The sequence below is a fragment of the Hemibagrus wyckioides genome, linkage group LG24 (assembly GCF_019097595.1).
Source record: "Hemibagrus wyckioides isolate EC202008001 linkage group LG24, SWU_Hwy_1.0, whole genome shotgun sequence".
NCBI classification, from domain to species: domain Eukaryota; kingdom Metazoa; phylum Chordata; class Actinopteri; order Siluriformes; family Bagridae; genus Hemibagrus; species Hemibagrus wyckioides.
The window spans coordinates 20,765,822-20,775,423 of NC_080733.1; the positions used below are offsets into that span (position 1 = coordinate 20,765,822).

At 44.6% G+C, this 9,602-nt stretch overlaps 1 pseudogene; it reads right to left on the reverse strand.

The window, feature by feature from the left end:
- Nucleotides 1-7,647: 7,647 nt before the first annotated feature.
- Nucleotides 7,648-8,946, reverse strand: LOC131345270 (uncharacterized; annotated as a pseudogene).
- Nucleotides 8,947-9,602: the final 656 nt, after the last annotated feature.

The following is a 9,602-nucleotide window of genomic DNA, read 5'->3' on the forward strand; positions in this document are numbered from 1 at the left end:
TCATTGGTACTGTCAGGGTCAAAACACATAGTACAGTGCAAAGGGCTCTTAGGTTCGGTGTAATCCGGCCGCATAGCCTGTATCCATGGCTTCCACTGTAAATAGCTGGCCTGCAACTCTGATAATGTGGGATTGTCATTCTGTAGCCAATACATTGTGCTACACTCCATGTCTGCCTGCGTCCCAGCCATGAGATATTGTTCTGCTGTGGTTCTGTCTGGGAATGTTACCCAGAGGCCTGTAGGACTGCACTGAATTCTGGCCTTAAACTTACACAAAAGATCTCGCCCCAATAAATTGACGAATTGGTGTAGAGGGTGAGTACAAAAGCGGTGCCACAATAGTGGTGTCTTCTAATGTTAGTATCTGAGGCTCTGTGAAATGTAAGATCTGTGAGATCCCTGAGAAGCCTGTTGTTTTGATGGTCTTCCGAGCGAGAGGGAGATTCGAGCCTTCGCGCCCTATGCATGAATATGTGGCACCTGTGTCGATCATGAATGGAAAAAGACGCTCATTATTGAGTGTTACCATGACAGTTGGTTCCTGTTGCGGATGCAGTGTAGTGGCATACTGCATATTCTCCCCCTCTGGCTTCTCAGGGCCGCTTCAACTCCAATTTGGTGCGGGCCCCAGTCCCGGACCTATCTGGGGCTGATACATATGTGGGCAGTCTCTCCTCATGTGTCCACTCCCTCCGCAGCCCCAGAACTCTAATGGTTGTTGAGGCTGCTGGTACTGAGGATTGGGGGTGCCTGCGCGTAACTCAGTCCTTGGGGCCCTCCAGGGCTCTGCGGCGCATATCCTTGCGGTGGTGATCCAAATCGTTCCCACGGCTGCCTTCTCCCTTGCCACCGACCTCTCATTGGGCGTCCTCTAAATCTTCCTTGTGCACCGCCAATGTGGACATTGATGGGTTGGGCCATTGGGTACACCTGACTGTTTTGTGGATGCTGTGAGTTTGGTGCTATCACCTGCGGTTGTGGCATCATTTGCGGTTGTTATGGTGTTTGTCCTTGTTGCGGCAGCATTTGGTTATTCTGTACAAGTTCTTGGGCTTCCTGCTTTTTCTCTCTCCTTTTCTTTCTGTCTAGCTCTTGTCAACTCGCCAAGCTGTGTTTTATATAGCTGTGTCAGTAGGGCCTCTGAGGCTGTTTGCTCGTCCTTTTGTTTCTTTCTGTATTGTTCCACATAATGTATCACATGTGCTTTGTATGTATCCCAAGGCATGGAGTTTAGACCGACCACCTCATCCAACAAGGTTTGGACTTGTTCTGGTAGACATTTCTTCAGCATTAATTTAAACAGTCCTTTACTTGTGTCCGTCTCGTCCCATGTTCCACCTGTCTCTTCCTTCCATTTATTCTGATAATCATGAATGAATTTTACTACATTTTCTTCTTCCTTCAGAATAATGTGTTCCAGTTGTCCTGGGTCCATTTTCGTGGGGTAGGTTTTCCTTATTTCATTCCACAACCTATTTCTCCATGTCCCCAGTGCTATAGCATCCCAGCCTGGTAGATTCATTGCTCCTTTTAGTCCAGCTTCATCCAGTATTTCAGCTGTCTTTGCTTTCCCTATTGTTTGGGCTAATATGGCTTTCACATCTCCTATCGACAAGGTATGTCCTGCTGTCTTTTCTTCAAACTTTGTAATCCACCTCTGTCCTCCATTACACATCTCCGGTAGCTGTGAGCTTAATCCTACCATATCCATAAATGTCCATGGAACATATTGCACATCTCTTCCTTTTGTCACCAGGGGATTCATTTGAACCTCTTCCTCGTCATCAAACCCATATCTCTGCGGTGCTTTTAATGACTTCTTGTCCCTTAAGGTTCTTGGTCGCGTGCGCTCCCGTTCCAGCTGCTCCTCCAACGCTGTAACTGAATTTTGTAAGCGCTCTTCTAAGTCTTCCAGCTGCTGCGCGATATTACGAACACTATCCCTCACCTTCTGCTCCCTAGTGTCCCTCTGTCTCTTTATTGCATCTTCCCTTGGCTCTATGTACAGTACTCCTCTAACCTGTCTCTCTGGATCTTCTTGCCAGTATTCAGCACATGGTTGTTTTTCCGGTGGCCCTGTTGTCTTTTCTGTTCGGGATTGATTATATACACCTTGTTTCTCACTCATTGGTTCATCTTTTTCCCATTCTCCCAGGAGCGTAGGGGGCGCTGTAGGCCCACTCACACACGTTGAGGTATATCTCTCAGCACTGTCCCCCACTGGTGTTGAGTGTGTGAATTCTTTTCCCTTTTGCAAATACTCTTCACTCTCTTTCTTTGCTCTTTGCAGTATCTCCTCTGCCTCCCCTTCTTCCTCATTTTCACTGTGATTGCCCCCTGTTTCTTTGCTCCTTCTAATTTTTCCTTTAATTGGGTTTTCTAGTGATATCTCCACGTCTTTCCATCCTATCCAGTCAGCATAGCAGTCCGTTAAGGTTGGATACACTCCCACTTGTTCCCTGTCCACCATTGGCTCATTGTAGTTAGGTGGTGGACAGTAGATCGGTGGTGGTCTTTCTATTTCTTTCTCCTCTCCACTCCGCTCTTCTTCCTTTTTTATCGCTCGTTTCACCGCTTCTTCCACTTCTCTGACCTTCTTCCCTTCTCTCATGAACCATTCCAGAATCTCTAATTGCCTATAATTCTTTCCTCTGGATTTATCATCATCTTTGCTTGGCTTCCAGTGTCTCAGCATTTCTCTCACTTCTGAGCAGGCCTTTTCATCAAATGTTCCTTCCACCGGCCACTGCCATGTCCCCAGAGTCCTGTCATGCCATTTTCTCATACACTTCCTGACATACTTCTCGTCAGGTTTGTGTTGCGCTATTATAATGTCAACTGGTGTAGGCTGTCTTCTCCCTTCACTCATGATGCACCCCTGCTGTGCCCTGTATGCGCTACTTCTCTCTCCTGGATTCCTGTTGCCTTCTGACCACGTCAGTGCGACTCTGATTCGTTTCACTGTCAAGCTTGGCCTTACTGGATTCTTTCTTATCTTCTCACCGAGCGCATTGATCTTATCAATCAGCACTGACGTTGCAAAACCTCTTTCCCAATGTACGAGTCGTGGTTCTACTGTAACAGTTGCTGTCAATCCCGAACAATAGTTGTACTGGCTTGGTCTGGGCTGGAATAACTCTGCCAGGGGTTCGTCGTCCTCCTTATATGGGTCACTGATGAAATCAAATATTGGGATGGCTACACTGCTGGGCTCAGGAGCGTCAACTAGTGCTCTCAATATAGGACTCAACAACTTGGGCCGCCAAATCTTCCTCAAGGCTTCGTACCAGTCTAAGTCAGGGAAAGTTCTTTGTAAAGTGTACAGCCCGTCAAACTTTGTCAGGGCCCACAATTTATCCCTAATCAAATCCTCTGGCTGCCAGTGCTCTACTCCCTCTCTATTTTTATATGTCCGCTCATCCCAGAAGTGTGTGCATATTCCCCTTGTTTCTATCTCTAAGTCTTGGCGAAAGGCCATACAGCTGAAGAACACAGTAGTGCACATGCAGTATATGGTGTCAGTATAATAGTTCAATACTTCAATAAGGGTAATGTTGTATTATCTGGGTCACACTTTTTACAATTCACTGAGTGGCCCAATAGACTGCAGAACCAAGTTTTAGGTGGATTTTTTCTGAGTATTCCCTTCTGCTGATTGCACAATATCCATCCCTCTCTAAACCTGCTTTCAGCCACTTTTGATTTCGTCCCAAATCCACAAACCGTGTCTCTAGCCGCTGAATTCCTCAGCCTGTTCATATGTACAACTCTTTTCCTTCACTCGTTCTGTGTGAAGTTCCTCCTTCTAGCGGGGAGGTCTCCGCTCTTACTCACTCTCTCTTGGCACAATGCCCCCGCACACACACACACACCTCTCCACCACTCCAGAAAGCATTCAATCTTTTTCCACACACACACACACCCTTGCTCTTTTTAATTCTTCATCATCACCTGAGGGTCTACTGTTAAACTTCCTGCAATGAAACACTTCCACAACCTATGATCCTGCCCCAACTTCCACATGCTAATCCAAACTTCCGTGTATTGAGGACCTCTTGGGGTCATAGGCCACATTAAATTGACCCTGACCAGGAGTTTCCCTACTTCCTTCCTCAACAACTCTAATGCTGCCTCCGCGAACTCCCTTTCAAACCTATTTGGAAACTTATAGCCAATTCGCTTGAATGGTAGTGGACTGCTAAGACTTAGCTCTAATCCGCGAGTTTTTGCTCTTTCTGTGATAATATTGGGAACTTCCTCACTTAGTTCCTCCGGAACGGTAAAGTAAGCACTCACACGGTGTCGTCCCGTGTAGGCGGATACAAACACTTCCACCATTCAGGAGCAGTAGTTTCCTACAGTATGCTACATCTTCACCTGGACCCCATGGATGTCAAACCACACTTTCACGTCAGTAGAGGGTGGAACAATTATACTTGCGACAGATACACATATTCTATTGTTTCAATGAGCGCACACCAAATTGAGGTGAAACATTAGCTCACACTTGGCACTAGGTCCTCACTTACGGTATGTGGACGCCCGCTTCACTATAAGATTTATTCTAAAGGCTATTCTGGTCCACACCATCACTACCCTTATTTTTCCTTCATTTCTCACGTAGTGCACCTCTAAAACATATATATCAAACCTTAGTATGATTACATCCATGCACGGTGATTCCTTTACTCTCACAAAGACTTCTGCCTTATTTTCCCACTCTGTTGCAGTTTCTTTTCGACTTCAGCCCTACCATCCCCACCTGTTTCATATATCACATTTCCATATCAATGTGCATGCATGTACACACTGGTTTTCCTATACTCTCACAGTAATAGTGTTAGTAGACAAAAGGTTAATACAGTGCTATTTACAGTGCGCACATCCAATCACCATTTATTTTCCTCATGCACTCACACTCACATAGCCCCTCGCACTCAACACACCCACACGCTGCAAGCAATACAATCAGGACAGACAACAGACAAAGGCCGACAGCAGGCCTCTCTCCTTATTCTTTGTTTTTTTCTTTATTTTCCTACCGCCTGGATCCAGGACTTTTCTATTCAGCGCTTTTTCTCTTTATATTCTCTTTATCTCTTATTTCTCTTACACCTAGATCCGGGAATTTTCACTATATTTCTCTTTTCTCCTCTTATTTCCTTTCACTACCACCCAGATCCAGGAATTCTACTCTTCTCTTTTATCACCTGCTACTTGACACTTATTTTTCTTTCTCCAGTGACAGTGTTCACGTTCACAGAACTTACTATTCTGCTACTAAACGCTCCGTTTGCGTCCAAATAAGGTCTTTTTCACAGGAATTTCTCTCATACCACCTGGAACCCACCAGGACTTTCGATCATACAGGCCTTTACACATTCATACATCTGACATCATCTAGTCTTTTCAATACAAAGCATGCAATTAATCATGTCACTCTATGTGGTTTTAACTCACACTCACTCTGCCTCTCTGCCTCAATAGGTTGGAGCAGAGCTGATCCGACCCTGGGCCGAGCGCCTCCGCCTCCCCAGACCACACACAACTAATGCAGAAATTCGGTTAAACAGGCTTCTGCCTTACCTCTGTCCTAGTTGGATCCCGTGTCTGGTCTGTGGGCGGCGGCCGCAGCCTCAGGTCCCGGGTCTGGGGCTCTGTTGTTCTCTCTGTGCCAATCTCGTTTTCTTTGATATCACGTCGGGGTCACCAAAACAATGTGGAATAAAAATTCTACTGTACTCACTACTAAAATCTGACTCCAGCTCCACACTGACCCGACAGCCCAGTCTAAGTGAGACTCATAGTTAGTAAGGCCTCAAAACTAAATAAGCCAATCAAGCAGACTAGATGAATGCAGATAAGAGATTTTATTTTGTAATCAGCGCTGACACAAGAATTGAGATGCTCACGCATGAACGTCCCAACAACCTCTCTCCGGGGAACTCCAACTACAGCCTTTATATACATTTCCCTTATCTTCCCAATGCAACACGTCACTGGTTCTTTGCCTAGACAATCCCACCCATCTTTCTTTTTTTAGACCTTTTAGATTCTTTTTTACACCATTATCTTTGAATTTACAACTTTTCGAATACCATTATAATTAAACTTCCCTAAATCATTATATTAAAAATTGGGCATTTCCGCCCCCACCAGTGGGATTGTCTTCGGCCTCACTCTCGCCAACACCTCATTCTTCTTCAGGAGACAGCATGGGTAAGTTCTCAGTCCTTCAGGGGCCAACACCCTTTCTTTTATTACACTCTACACTTCACGGCTTTTCTGATTTATCCGCTGTCTTCTACGTGTGTACTCTAGATATTTCGCCTGGTACCACCATTGCCATCCAGCACGCGCTGCATTTACTTCATGATGAGATCACTGCCGCTCAAGGTACCAGTGGAGTGAAGATTGACCATAATAATCTAGGGTGCGTCTCTGCCATTGATTGGTCCAAGTTTGGAAAGCCTGGTACCACAGAGAAAGCCTGCCAGACTGACATCATTGATACAACTATTTGTTCTCCAAAGCCCTTGCAGCCTGTGTGCAAGGCCCGTGACAGACCAACATGCCATGTTAAACCTTATATTGTTCTCAAGCTCAAACGACCTAACGAATAAACCTTACCTGAGAACTCACTCCTGCTGTCCCCCGATTATTTCACACTACATCAAACACACATCTCATACATACTGTATATCTTCATTTACAAAATTATCTCCCACATCACCTATCCCCCAAGATCCTGACCAACTTTTACCGCTGCATTATTGAGAGCATCTTGACAAGCTCCATCACAGTGTGTGGAAAGAAATCACTGCAAAGGGTTGTGAAAACCACCCAATGCATCATCAGCACCCAACGACCTGTCATTGAGTCTCTTCACCACAGCAGATGTCTGCACAGAGCACAAAAAATCATCAAGGACTCCTCCCACCCGAGTCATAAACTGTTCAACCTCCTTCCATCCAGGATGAGATACAGGTCCATCCACACCAGAACCAGCAGGTTTAGGGCCAGTTTTTTCCCCACAACCATAAATCTACTGAACTCTACACTACACCGCTAGGACACTCATGTCTTACTACATTTAATTCAGTTCAGTTCAATTCAATTCAATTTTATTTGTATAGCGCCTTTTACAATGGACATTGTCTCAAAGCAGCTTTACAAAAGAAGATAAACAGAGAAAGGAGAGGGGAAAAAATAATTTAAAAAAAATAAATAAAATAATAATAATAAAAAAAAATAAAAAATAAATAAATAATTTAATTAAATTATTAAACTATTTTATCCTTATTTTATCCCTAATGAGAAAGCCTGTGGTGATTGTGGCAAAGAAAAACTCCCTGGGATGATATGAGGAAGAAACCTTAAGAGGAACCAGGCTCAGAAGGGAACCCATCCTCATCTGAGTGACACTAAACAGTAAATAATGTAACTATAACTGATTAATGTAGTAATAATCAATGTAGATTATGTGTAAAGTGCGGGCAGGGACTCCAGCAAGACTAGCTATGACAGCATAACTAAAAGGGAGAGCCAGAATGTGACAAACATGAAGGCTTCCCGGGACATAAAGCGTCCAACCACTTCACAGTCAGTGACCTGAGTGACTTGTGAGGGTGGTAAGGAGACAGCATCCAACACATCCCAGTACACCAAACACTCTATGACCATGAACCTTCCAGATCTGCTCCTTTACCTAAGAAAACTATACATTAAAAGCTCGACTAAACAAATGTGTCTTCAGTCTAGACTTAAACATTGAGACTGTGTCTGAATCCCCAACACTAATTGGAAGGCTGTTCCATAACTTTGGGGCTTTGAAAGAGAAAGCTCCGCCCCCTGCTGTAGCCTTTGCTACTTGAGGTACTACCAAGTAACCAGCACCCTTTGATCGGAGTAGGTGTGGCGGATCATAAAAGACTAAAAGATCACTCAGGTACTGCGGCGCGAGACCATTTAGTGCTTTACAGGTTAGTAACAGTATTTTATAATCAATGTGAAATTTGACTGGGAGCCAATGTAGTGTGGATAAAATAGGAGTGATGTGTTCATATCTTCTGGTTCTAGTTAGGACTCTAGCTGCTGCATTCTGGACTAACTGGAGCTTGTTCCTGCTCCTACTGGAACATCCAGACAGTAAGACATTACAATAATCCAACCTAGAGCTAACAAAAGCATGAACTAGTTTCTCTGCATCATGAAGTGACATCATATTTCTTATCTTGGCAATATTTCTGGGATGAAAAAAGGCTACCCGAGTGATATTATCTACATGAGCTTCAAACGAAAGACCAGAATCAATAATCACACCAAGATCTTTTACTGCTGGACAAGATGAAACCAAAAGACCATCCACCATTACTCTGTAATCAGAAAGCTAGCTGCATGTGGTCCTAGTACAAGCACCTCTGTCTTGTCAGAGTTAAGCAGGAGGAAGTTAGTGGCCATCCAATGTCTAATGTCCTTTACACATTCTTCTATCTTAATAAGCTGGTGTCTCTCATCTGACTTATATAGTCGTCTCTCAGCTGAAACATATAGTTGTGTGTCGTTGGCATAACAGTGGAAGCTAATACCATGTTTACGAATAATTACACTGGGGGTAGCATATATAGGGAGAAAAGCAGTGGGCCTAAAACTTGTGGAACACCGAACATAACCTTGGTATGCATAGAGAAGTCAACATCTTTCCTTGGCGTTCACCTGGCGGAGGACCTCACCTGGTCACTCAACACCAGTTCCATCACCAGAAAAGCCCAGCAGTGTCTCTACTTCCTGCAAAGGCTGAGGAAGGCTCATCTTCCACCTCCCATCCTGACCACCTTCTACAGAGGGACCATCGAGAGCATCCTGAGCAGCTGCATCACTGCCTGGTTTGGGAATTGCACCATCTCGGATCGCAAGACCCTTCAGCAGATAGTGAGGACAGCTGAGAAGATCATTGGAGTCTCTCTCCCCTCTATCACGGACATTTACTCCACACACTGCATCCGCAAAGCAACAGCATTGTGGATGATCCCACACACCCCTCACACACACACTTACAAACCCCACACACACTCTTACACACCCCACACACTCCTCACACACACTCTTCACCCTTCTGCCATCCGGAAAGAGGTTCCGAAGCATTCGGACCGGCACAACCAGACTGTTAAACAGTTTCTTCCCTCAGGCAATCAGGTATCTCAACAGAGAACTGAGCTGAGCTGGACACACACTCGCACAAACACACACACACACACACACACACACACAACCAAGATCTGATCTCAACAGGAGAACTGAACTGTGCTGGACACGTTCTCACACACACATACATAACACACATGCACAAAAGCTGAGAACTGTGTTCCAAGAAGAACTGAACTGTGCTGGACACAGACACAGACACAGACACACACACACACTAAATTGTCCTGTTTGCATGCACATGTCACATTTCACTTTACATTTTTTATATTAATCCTGTTTACATGTGTCAATTTCATATTTGCATTCACTGTATACACTATTATTGCACAAAAGTCGGTCTACATGTTGTTTATCTGCACTGTCTTGTCTTGTTATCCTGTGCACTTCTGTTGT